The sequence below is a fragment of the Nothobranchius furzeri genome, chromosome 5, assembly GCF_043380555.1.
Source record: "Nothobranchius furzeri strain GRZ-AD chromosome 5, NfurGRZ-RIMD1, whole genome shotgun sequence".
Classification (NCBI taxonomy): domain Eukaryota; kingdom Metazoa; phylum Chordata; class Actinopteri; order Cyprinodontiformes; family Nothobranchiidae; genus Nothobranchius; species Nothobranchius furzeri.
The window spans coordinates 11,502,262-11,514,781 of NC_091745.1; the positions used below are offsets into that span (position 1 = coordinate 11,502,262).

Below are 12,520 nucleotides of genomic sequence, written 5' to 3' on the forward strand. Positions count from 1 at the left end.
CCCATGACAAATTGGTCTTAGGTGAAGGGTGAGACAAAGAAAGGTTCATAGGATCTTTCATGAATATGCAAACAAAGAGTCGGAGTACCCGGCCCGAAGGGTTACCAGGGTCCCACCCTGGAGCCAGGCCTGGGGTTGGGGCCCGTGAGCGAGCGCCCCGTGGTGGGGCTTTCACCCATGGGGCCCGGCCGGGCCCAGCCCGAACCGGATACATGGGCTCATCCAACTGTGGACCTACCACCCGCAGGAGGAACATGAAGGGCCTGGTGCAGTGTGGATCGGGTGGCAGACTGAGGCGGGAGCTTTGGTGGTCCGATCCCCGGACAACAAAACTGGTTTTTGGGACATGGAACGTCACCTCGCTGGCGGGGAAGGAGCAGGAGCTTGTGGCAGAGGTTGAGCGGTACCGGCTAGATATAGTCAGACTCACCTCTACACATAGCATTGGCTCTGGAACCTAAGTCCTTGAGAGGGGTTGGACACGCTCCTTTACTTGAATTGCTACGGGTGAGAGGCAGAGGGCTGGGGTTGGCTTTTTGTGAGCCCCAAGACTCTCTGCCTGTGTGTTGGAGTTTACCCCGGGGGACGAGAGAGTAGCTTCCCTGCACCTTCGGGTCGGGGAACAGGTCCTGACTGTTGTTTGTGCTTATGGGCCAAATATCAGTTCAGAGTACCCACGCATTTTGGAGTCCCAGGGAAGAGTGCTAGATAGTGCTCCATCAGGGGACTCCATTGTCCTGCTGGGGGACATGAAAGCTCACGTGGGCAATAACAGCTTGACCTGGAGGGGTGTGATTGGGAGGAACGGCCCGCCTGATCTGAACTCGAATGGTGTTTCGTTATTGGACTTCTGTGCAAGCCGCAGTTTAGCCATAATGAACACCATGTTCGAACATAAGGATGCTCAATGGTACACTTGGTACCAGGGCAGCCTAGGTCGCAGGTTGATGATAGACTTTGTAGTCGTGCCATCTGACCTGTGGCCATGTGTTTTGGACACCCGAGTGAAGAGAGGAGCAGAGCTGTCAACTGATCACCACCTGGTGGTGAGTTGGATCAGCTGGAAGGGGAAGATGCCGCGTAGACCTGGCAGACCCAAACGCATAGTGAGGGTCTGCTGGGAATGCCTGGCAGAAGAACCTGTCAAGACGGTCTTCAACTCCCACCTCCGGCAGAGCTTTGACCGCGTCCCGAGAGCAGTGGGAGACATTGACTCTGAGTGGGCCTTGTTCCACTCTGCGATTGTTGAGGCAGCTGTTGCTAGCTGTGGTTGCAAGGTGGCTGGTGCCAGTCGTGGTGGCAACCCCCGTACCCGCTGGTAGACACCAGAGGTTCGGGGAGCCGTCAGGCTGAAGAAGGAGGCCTACAGGGCGTGGTTGGTCTGTGGGTCTCCGGAGGCAGCAGACAGGTACCGGATAGCCAAGCGGGGTGCAGCAGTGGCAGTTGCCGGGGCAAAATCTCGGGCGTGGGAGGAGTTTGGTGAGGCCATGGAGAAAGACTATTGATCAGCTCCAAAGAGGTTCTGGCAAACTGTCCAGCGCCTCAGGAGAGGAAGACAGCAACTCGCTCACACTGTTTACAGTGGGGATGGGGAGCTGCTGACGTCAACTGGCGCTATAGTCGGACAGTGGAAGGAATACCTTGAGGAGCTCCTCAATCCCACCTACGTGCATACCGAGGAGGAACCAGAGCCGGGAGACCTGGGGATGGACTGTCCAATCTCGGGGGCAGAAGTTTGCTGAGGTAGTCAAACAACTACACAGCGGCAGAGACCCGGGGGCGGATGAGATTCGTCCTGGGTATCTCAAGGCTATGGATGTTGTAGGGCTGTCGTGGTTGACATGTCTCTGCAACATTGCGTGGTCATCGGGGGCAGTTCCTGTGGAGTGGCAGACCGGGGTGGTGGTCCCCATCTTTAAGAAGGGTGACCTGAGGGTGTGTTCCAACTATAGAGGGATCACACTCCTCAGCATCCCTGGAAAGGTCTACTCCAAGGTACTGAAGAGGAGGGTCCGAGCGATAGTTGAATCTCAGATTGAGGAGGAGCAATGTGTTTTTCGTCCTGGCCGTGGAACTGTGGAGCAGCTCTAAACCCTTGCCAGGGTGATGGAGGGGGCATGGGAGTTTGCCCAACCAATCCACGTGTTTTGTGGATTTGGAGAAGGCTTATGACCGTGTCCCCAGGGCCACCCTGTGGGGGACGCTCCAGGAGTATGGGGTGGGTGGCTTTCTGTTAAGGGCCATTCAGTCCCTTTACCAGAGGAGTGCGAGTTTGGTCCGAATAGCCGGTAGTAAGTCGGACCTGTTCCCGGTGAGGGTTGGACTCCGCCAGGGCTGCCTTTTGTCACCGATTCTGTTCACTACTTTTATGGACAGAATTTCTAGGCGCAGCCATGGTGTGGAGTGTATCGAGTTTGGTGGCAGGAGAACCTCGCCCCCGGGTCGACCCAGGACACGTTGGAGAGGTTACATCTCCAATCTGGTCCGGGAACGCCTTGGGGTGCTGCTGGCGGAGCTGGTGGAGATGGCCGGGGAGAGGACGGTCTGGAGCTCCCTAGTTGGGATGCTGCCCCCGCGACCCGGATAAGCGGAGGAAGACGACGACACTACCCTCTGCATTTCCATCTGCTTGGGACCGGCACAAATGGGACACTGGCTTGTTCCCTTTTGGGGCTGCATTAATCTATCTTTCTTTCTTTCTTTCTTTCTTTCTTTCTTTCTTTCTTTCTTTCTTTCTTTCTTTCTTTCTTTCTTTCTATCTATCTATCTATCTATCTATCTATCTATCTATCTATCTATCTATCTATCTATCTATCTATCTATCTATCTATCTATCTATCTATCTATCTATCTATCTATCTATCTATCTATCTATCTATCTATCTATCTATCATCTTTAAATTTTTTAATGTTTTTTATATTTTTTATGTCTTTAATCTATTTTATCTATCTTATCTGTCTATCCTTCCATTTTTGTTTTATTTTTTATTTTACTCATATATTTTTTATTTATTTTTTTAGAATTGTTGTTGTTTTTATTTCTTTGTGACTTTTATCAGTCATTACAGCATCCGCCGCCTGCTTTTCTGTGCTAAAGTCCTAACAAATCCATCCATATCTAGGCCTGTTGTTATGGCCTTCTCGTGAGCCAAAATGACTACATTTCTTTTTCTCTCATGTAGTGTAGCACGGTGGAACGGGGTAAGAACACGAGATAAAGTAGAGAAAGAGCTCTCGCATAATGCTGCTGATATTCCAATCACAAGGGAGGTCACATGCATGCGACGGAGCTGAGGAAAGGCATTCTTATACCCATGTAGATATTTGCAAATGTTGGAGAGGTCTACAAACTCTTCGCTGTTATCGTCATCAGACTTTTTGAACTCTTTCTTCAACATTTTTTTTGCAACAAGAATCTCACTGGAAAGTTTGTCACTGTCACTTCCTGTCATTTTCTGCAGAGGACTTAACACGTCAGGATCCAAAAAAGAGGGAGACTGAGGTTGCAGGCAGTTAACTGCTTTCATGAGATCAGGATTGCTTTTGGAGAATCTTGTCTCCATCTCTACAATGACTATGTCCAAAATGTTGAAGAGCTCTCTTCAAAGCCTGGCTAGGATTTGTGGAGTCTTCTGCACGGCCCACAGTGGACATTACAACACTAACTGTTAGCAGTGAGCTTGTTTTTCTTTGTCTTTGAGCAGCTGGTGCAGGTGTGCTGGTTAATGTTTCACTTTCCTCCTCTCTCATCTGCTTCAAAGCCTGCAGAGATGCACTGACTACTTCTGAAGCACAGCACAGGTCAACAGAGTGAGACTGCAGCATAGAATGTGCAGACTTAAAGGAACCCAGAACTTTTAGGAGGAATTTTCCTTTTTCAAAGAAATTGTCCCTCATTAACATCATCAGCAGTCCTGATGCCTCTGTACACATAGCAGCTCTGTCCTCTGTAACCTCTGACAGGATACTCATAATAGCATCCTGATTTTCCACAAGGCACTTCGTCCCATCATGGTGGCTTGTCCACCTGATCTCCAACAGTCGTTTCAGGGAGGGAACATCATAGTCTTGTGAAACATAATGACGGTGGAAAAATGAGTGTAGAGATCCTGAAAGATCAAAAGAGGTTTTTGCACATGGCTCTGCCTGCATTGCATGGACCAATGTCAAGTGCAGCTGGTGGTTGTAGCAGTGGATGTAGGGAATATCCTTCCCTACCTTCTTTTGCAGTAAGGCCTGAACCCCACCCCTGACCCCACTCATGACAGAAGCTCCATCATAGCACTAACTGATCATTTCAGCTGCACTATGGCCTGAGTCAGAGAGATGCTCAATGGTTTGGGTGGTAATAAATTCAGCATTTAACTGGCTGAGGTCAAGCAGACCAATCAGGTGTTCCTCTGGAATGCCATTACAGACGAATCTAACCATGACTGCCCGATTCTCCACATCTGTCCCTAGTTCCATCATTTTTAATGCAAAACCCAGCATAATCTGCTTTGTCATAAATATCTTTGATCTTTTTTAATACCATTTTTGCCAGTGTTGCAATAATTCCGTTTGTATGTTGTGAGAGGTGTATTTTGCATTTTCTGGGATGTGTTTGTTTATTTCATTAAATTTGGAGCCAGTGTGTAGTCAACCATTTTTAAGGACAGTCCCGCAGAGAAATCATCACCGCTTTCCACACTGCCATGAAGTGGCAGTTCATTTACTGCTAGGACCTGAACTACTTCTCCAATAGTTTTTATGTAGTATCGTTTTTTTTTTTTTTCGATTTGTGTGGGACTTATTAAATTACCTATTGTTTCCCCTGTGGCCTCTCTTTGAGACATTTCAGACCCGCTTTTTCATTATATATGTGGCATTGACTTGATGCATGCTTTGTGAATTCCTTGTCCCTTTCCAGTGATGTTTTCCAGTGATGTTTTTTCCAATTATTAAATCCTTGTTTTGTGAAAGCCAAATCCCTATCATTGTTCTTCCCCCCGAATTTACGACATGGGAAACAAAAGCACTCATCCAGCTTTACTGAATATTCCAGGGTTGGGACGGTGCGCTACTGTTCAGGCCTGTGTCACCCACAGCGACAGCTGGGTTGGTAGCGACGGGGAGAGCAGGAGGGGCTGCGGTGCTTGTGCAACTGGTTATGGCGAGTTGAGAAGCAGCAGCCGACGAGCCGGTGTCGGTACAGGAGCTGCTCAGGTGCAAAATCGGCTCGGGGTCCTTCGACTGCCGATGACGTCAAAGTACGGCAAACCCACTTGGACAAAATACACCAGACATCTTTATACTGTTGGAAAGAATTTAGCAGTTTCGTTATTAAAATAATGTTTCTTACAACGTAAGTTTGTGTTTATAATGGTATTTGTAAAATAAAACACTATATTGTATTCATAATGTTAAACTCCTCTTTGAGCACATCCCTTGAAGAATCATAGGTATTAGCAACACCTGTGAAATTGTATTTGCAGGAAACAAGTGTGTCCCGTTTATTGAAGTATTTTGTGTTTAGAGTTTTTGACGTCTTGTCCATGCGTATGTAGTTCAGTTACGCTCATAGCTGCTAGCCAAAACTCTGGAGTTAAAAGTTTTCTGGCTTTACTAAAATACCTGCCTGTGCTTATTTGATTGATGGTAGTTTTACTTTCTATTATACTCCAAATGTAATCATTTGGCACGTTTCTAATTCATAATTTGTAAGAATGTAATCGATAATATTAGCATTAGTATTCCTATGGGTTTTTCCATGTATATTAGCATCGCGCTAACCACTCTCTGCCAAATTGCCACTTTTGCGATTAGAAAATCTCCTTTTGTCACATCGCAATTTAATTGCACATGTAGTTAATCGTTCAGCCCTAATATACATGCAGCTCTATGCTAAAAGTGTATTTTCAAAGAGGTAATGATGGATTTCTTTGTAAAAGTTGTCCATCTTTCCAACAGAAAAATTTGCCTGGACCAACGTAACGTGATAACAACATATTGTGATTACGTAACTTCCGTAAGGTTCATGTTCAGCCAATCAACTACTTTGACGTCATCAGCAGTCGAAGGACCCCGAGCCGATCTTGCACCCGAGCAGATTCTGTACCGACACCAGCTTCTGCCGCTAGTGCCTTAGCACTGTAGCTAGCAGTCACTATTTTTAGGGGGGTATTGCCCCTCCTTGCCCATGCCTATCTGGGCCATAATTTAACACCATTTACAGATATATTCCACTCTATAATTTTTGTTCTAAATCTAGGTTTTGTAAACACATCAGTTTCTTGCAGCTTGTAATTATTAGTTCTATTTTCAAATATCCCCTGAATGTTTGTTGGCAGAGTACCTAAATTGGCTTTATACAGGATTTGTATGATTTTCCAGTCTTTTATGTCATGAAATTTCAGTCATTTATATTTAATAAACAATGGGTTCGATGGATCTCTACAGCCACTATAATTGATGATTCTCAGAGCTCTTTTCTGTAAAATAAATAAGGGTTGTGTATAGTTTTTGTATGTTGCTCCCCAGATTTCTACACAGTAAGTCAAGTATGGAACAATTAGTGAATTGCACAATGCCAACAAACCAGAATTAGTCAGTAAAAACTTGACTCTATGTAATACTCCTAAGGATTTGGCAATTTTACTTTTTATGTAACTAATATGGGATTTCCATGACAAGTCTTCATCAATAAGAACTCCAAGAAATTTAGATTATTTTATTCTTTGAATTGCAATCCCATCTATTTCCAATGACACATCACTGTTCTTTTTATCATTAAACAGTATAAATTTTGTTTTACTAAGATTCAGTGTCAATCTATTTATATCAAACCAGTTTTTAATTTTAATCAGTTCATCATTTATCACTTTAGCCACCTCCACAATATTTGATCCTGAGTAAAACAGTGTTGTATCATCTGCAAATAGAATGGTCCAGAGTGTCTTAGATACATTTACCAAGTCGTTAATAAACAAAATGAACAGTTTTTGTCCGAGGACCGACCCTTGTGGCACTCCACAATTCATTTCACATAGTTTTGATTTATGGTCCTTTATCTGAACAAACTGTTTCCTTTTTTCTAAATAAGTTGTAACCCATTGATCAGCAACACCTCTTATTCCATACTGACTTAATTTTCGAAGTAACCTTGAGTGATCAATGACGTCAAAAGCTTTTTTCAAATCAATGAAAACCCTAACAAAGTCATTTTTATTGTTAATTGCTGTTGATATTTTATCCGTTAATTCCATTACTGCCAATGCTGTGGAATGTTTAGTTCTAAACCCATATTGTTCATTGTTAAAATATTATTTATTTCAATGAATTTATACAACCTTGATACAAATACTTTTTCCAATATTTTAGAAAACTGTGGAAGCAGTGACACCGGCCTGTAATTATTGAAACTATGTTTATCACCACTCTTGTACAAAGGAATGACTTTCGTTGTTTTCATTGAGTCAGGAAAATTTCCAGTAGAAAGTGATAGATTACAAATGTAAGTAAATGGTTCAATGACAGATTCAATGATGGTTATCATGTCCAGGTCCTGATAATCAGTTGATCGTTTGTTTCCACAGTTTTTTTTACAATGTTTCGTATTTCTTCTTTATCTACTTTGTCAAGGACAATACTATTGACAGTACTAATCACTGTGGTCAATTTATCTTATATTATTGGTTTGTTCTCCATCAAACTCCTACCTACATTTTCAAAATAAATCATTTAACTGATCAGTGATTTCTTTATTGTCATAAATATCTTTATAAATATCTGCAAGACCCTTAGTTATCTGTCCAGCCTCATGTTCTAAATTAATATTAAAGTCCCCACATTGAAATAATGTTTTGTATTTAATGTGATCAACGAATTCAATATTTTTTTTCATTAAATGTCCAAATACATGATCCTGGTGCTCTATAAACACAACTAATTTAAAGAGCGGGTCAATTGAGCCTCGGAGTCCTTCTCCACCCACGTATCAATTTTAAAAAATGCAACATTAGTAGGTGTTGCCTGGAGGACCGAGAGGGCGGAGCCGCGGCAGTGACGAAGACGACGGCTAACTAGAAGATGCTAGCTCCCTTCACTCTATGCAGTTATTAGAAGTGGAGGATGTTTCTCCCCCTCCTTACCCAGACACTCGAGAAGAAAGGGACCAAGTCTATTTGGAGGAGACAAGCGGACCTGAGCCTTATCGTTGTGAGCTTGTGAGTTGCCTGTAACTCCCAGAACCGACCCAACAGAACCACCTCTGAACGTAAGTAGCCGTTAGCCATAGCATTGGATTAGCTGCAGGGTTTGTCTCCACGGCCCCCAGAGCTAGTATTCAGCATGTTTTAGAGGTTTATCTGCTTCAGCACACCTGGTTTTAATCAGCAACAAATAGCTGAGCTGCTTAACAGTTAATCTAACCTGTTAAAGCAGGAAAATCCACTGAAACATGCTGGATAGCAGCTCTCCGGTAGCTCTGGGCTCAAGTTACAGTCTGCTGCATAAAGTTATGAAAATGCCCCATGAGAAAATTATTCTGTAATGTATTCAGCTCACTAAAACTGCCCTGGTTTATTTATTTACTGATAACAGCTGCTTTCTTGGTTCTAGGCCCTCTGGTGTCTGCAGCTGGTCTCTGGTGTCTGCAGGTGGTCTCCTCTGCTGGTGTCGTCAGGATCAGGAACTTCCAGAAGAATGTGCCTTTCAATGACTCTTTCCCCCTTATTTGTTATATTAATTAAATAAATCTCATTTTATATATTATATATTTCCTGTTTTTGTTCATGTCCATAAATACTTAAACATGCTTGAAATTAAAACGAGCTTTTAACAGTGAGGTGCTAGTTTAATTCATCACAATAGAGCAAGTTAAACATGCATTGTGATAATTCAATTAATGTAATTTATAAATATCCATTAAAATATCAAAACTGGAATCTATGAGATATTTGGCAGCACAAAAAACTTGTCAAACCCAATATTTATTATAATAGTAGGCAGACAGGAGACAGAGCTGATGGAGGTTCTCAGTCATCAAAGGATGACTGAAGGCTTTCCAGGAACAGGAGAAGTGGTGTTGTCTCTTCTCTCTCTATTCTGCCAGATGAGCTGATAGGTTACAGGTGTGTGAGGACATCCTCATGCTGTCATAACCAGATGACAGGAGTTATCAGGTGATCAGCCAGGCTAATGAGATGCAGAAAGAAAACAAATTCAGGACAGTGTACAATATGTGGTGTTGCTCACCTTATGTGCTCTTATAGAGTTATTAACGTGTGCCTGCCTCATGGTGTAGAGTCCATATTTTGCTGAGTGTCCTGCAATAATGCAGGTTATTAGTTAATTTACTTTTGATAGCAAAAACAAAATATTTAATGTAAAAGTTGTTTTCCAGGTGAATCAGCTCACACGTCACCACCAAGTGTCACGGGGGCAGAATCAGTAGCCTCCGTCATGATGTAATCACATACTTATTTAATTGTTAATATCTTAAAAATTCTGAAATGTTTTAATTTTTTTTTTACCTTGAACAGTTCACTGAGCTTGCACTGTCACTGAGGTGGAAGCTGGAATCAACAGCAGACACCTCACATCTTGGTCTTTTCAGGGGGTGTGGCCGCTGCTCTGGGACCTTCTGGAAGATGAATTTTCATCATGGTCCCCGTGGGTCACCAGAAACACTGCGGCTGTGAACTCCATTCTGGCTGGCTATGTAAAAACAAAGAAGCAGCACATTTATAAATGTTTAAAAGAGCATAAAATCACGTGTAACAATAATCTGTAAAACAAATTAAAACTAGAAGGTAATAATAAAATGTTTACATAGAAGATTATTAAAAATAATTCACCTTTGCTACGCCGGTAAAGCTTCACATCAGCCTGGACAAGTGCATTCTTGCAGTTAAATCAGTCTGACAGCCAGTGTCTTGGGTAGATTTAGCCTGAAAAAAATATATAAGCACATTGTTGTTGGGAGTTTATAAAGTCAGATAATATACAAAAGAAACTGTCCTATATAGGCGCTTTATAACATTCCTAGTGTGTGATCATTATAACGTAAAAGTCAGTCACATATGATGTGGAGAGCCTGAAATGAGACCTCCTGAACAGAATTCCTCACAGAACCTGTTCACAAGCTGGATTTCACGCTGTAATGCTGTCTGTCAAGTGCTGCGTCAGTTAGAGCCACTGTTGCAGAATTGTTGACTGACTAGCTAAAGGAAGTGAACCACGTCTCTCAGACTTTGCATTTAGGTAGGGAATTGTCTTTAGAAGATGTTAAAACGTTTATTTAGCTTACTCACCTCAGACTGGAGCCCGCCGTGGTGGGGGAGCAGAGTCGGTGGGCTGCATCTAAATCGCGGAAGAGCCACGGTGGGCAGCCTCCCTCTTCAAACGGAGACGTGCAGAATCGCGGGTAAAATGCCCACAGAGTCACCGCAAGCATACTACACTACACCTACTCACCAATACTGTTGTGAGCTGGGAGGTGAGCACTCCACACACACCATGACATCACCTGGCTTGTGAGTTCTGTTTTCAGGAGAGAGAGCAGCAGCTGCAATCAATCAGCTGATCAGTGGGTGGCCTTCATGAGGAGGACGGAGGACACTGCTAAGCCGGCGGATGAATACGCCTACTGGTAGAGTCCCAGCCACAGTGTTAACTCGATTTTGAAACCTTGACTTTGAACTGTCGGAACTTAGACTTTGAACTTTGAAACCTTAGCCTTGAACTTTAGAAACGTGTTTTTTGCTAGCGATCTTTTGCTCAGATTTTGTTCTCGTTTTGTCTCAGGCTCAGTCATCTTTCCATACACCACCTCCTCGCTGAGACCTTTTGGATTTACTACTCGACCATACTACGTCTGGACTTCACTCCCGGTTCCCGTCCTCCTCACGGCACTAACTGCTCCCAGCACTACAGGCTCTCTCTCTCCTTCCCTCCGGTTGTAAAACCTTGCCGATCTTCTTCACCCCGGAATACTCATTCACTCTCCCAGCTCACCCCTCCCTGGAGATCCTCCACCACGCTACAGCTGTAAGTCCTCCTACCAAACTCATCCTCTACCACACTACAGTTTCAATCAAGGACTCACCTCTGTTTCCCTTCCCTCAGACGCTGCTCCCGTTTACCCATTCACTGGATTTCCAGTGCACCCTAAGTTCTAGTTACCAAATAAATCTTTATTTTTTTCACATCCTGCTCCAGTGTGTTGATTCTGCATGTCTTGGGTTAAATCATTACCTCAGACCATGACAGAATCATCCGGCCAAGACGTTAACCCAGCAGAATCAATACTCCCCTCTCTTTCTCACAGATTAGCCCAGCAGGAACAAATCCTCCCGAAACTCATGGAGCAGTTAACCCAATCCAACCAACGCTGCCAGCAGTTGGAGACAATAGTTCGGCAACTACATGAATCCATTTCTACGACTCGTCCCTCCACATCCTCCTCGGATTCACAGTTAAATCCAACCACTGCTACAAGTATTCATGGAGCTGAAGCTACAAGCTCCTCAGAGGAGACTCATTTCCGCGTTGCCCCGTCACCGGCGACAACCACCTTCGGAGGTGAGTTTGAGGAGTGTCACAGTTTCCTGCTTCAATGCAGATTGGCATTTGAACGTAGCCCTGCTGCTTTTAGATCTGATTCAGCCAAGATCTCCTATGTTGTTGGACTTTTACAGGGCAGAGCCTTAAGATGGGCTGAGGCCAAGAGCCACAATGATTCGTTTTTACATGGACTCTTTAATGACTTTGTGACAGAATTCACCCAGACGTTTGGCAGTGTGGAATCTGTTTCTGACATCAGGAGGAAACTAATAAATCTCTCCCAAGGCAGACGTTCTGTGGCAGACCTGGCTGTGGATTTTCGAATCTTAGCAGCACGCACGACTTGGGATGAGGATGCCCTTATGGGGGTGTTCACTGAGGCCCTGAATGACAGGATCAGGAACCAGCTGGCTCTTTGCCCCGAACCCAAATCGTTGGCTGAATTAATCAGGCTGGCCATGTCAATAGACAAGCGTCACCGCGAGATGAGAAGAGTGGAGTTGGTGACCCCTCTTCCTGTTCCAGAACATTCCTCCGGGGCCAGGGGGCGTTCCACACCCGAACTCCTACCCAAGGACGAACCCATGCAAATGGGCAGAGCCAAACTCACTCAGGAAGAAAAAGAGCACCGACGCAAGATGGGACTCTGTTTATATTGTGGAATAGCGGGACATGTCGTGAACAACTGTCCCTCTCTGGTAAAAGGGCACGCCCACCGGTAAGACCGGGTCTATTGGTGGGCGGTAACCTGATTTCTTCTGTGACCCGGTGTTCTTTGCCATGCACTTTGTTTTATCAATCTAAGCAGATTCCTCTTGAAGCCCTAGTGGATTCTGGGTGTGAGCAATCGTTATTGGACCCTCGACTGGTGACTGAATGGGGAATTCCCACAACGAAGCTCTCTACGCCTCGCTCTGTCTCTTCCCTGGATAACCGCAATCTCTCATCCATAACTCTCCAGACGGTTCCTCTCCGC

The 12,520-nt window shown here is 44.3% G+C and overlaps 1 long non-coding RNA gene across 1 annotated transcript; it reads right to left on the reverse strand.

Moving 5' to 3' along the window:
• Positions 1-9,089: 9,089 nt before the first annotated feature.
• On the reverse strand, positions 9,090-11,661 carry LOC129163286 (uncharacterized). Its single transcript, XR_008563146.2, has 4 exons — positions 10,293-11,661; positions 9,837-9,929; positions 9,513-9,696; positions 9,090-9,174 (listed from the first exon to the last, which is right to left on the reverse strand). It is a non-coding gene; the product is annotated as an uncharacterized lncRNA (long non-coding RNA).
• Between the last annotated feature and the right edge of the window lie 859 nt (positions 11,662-12,520).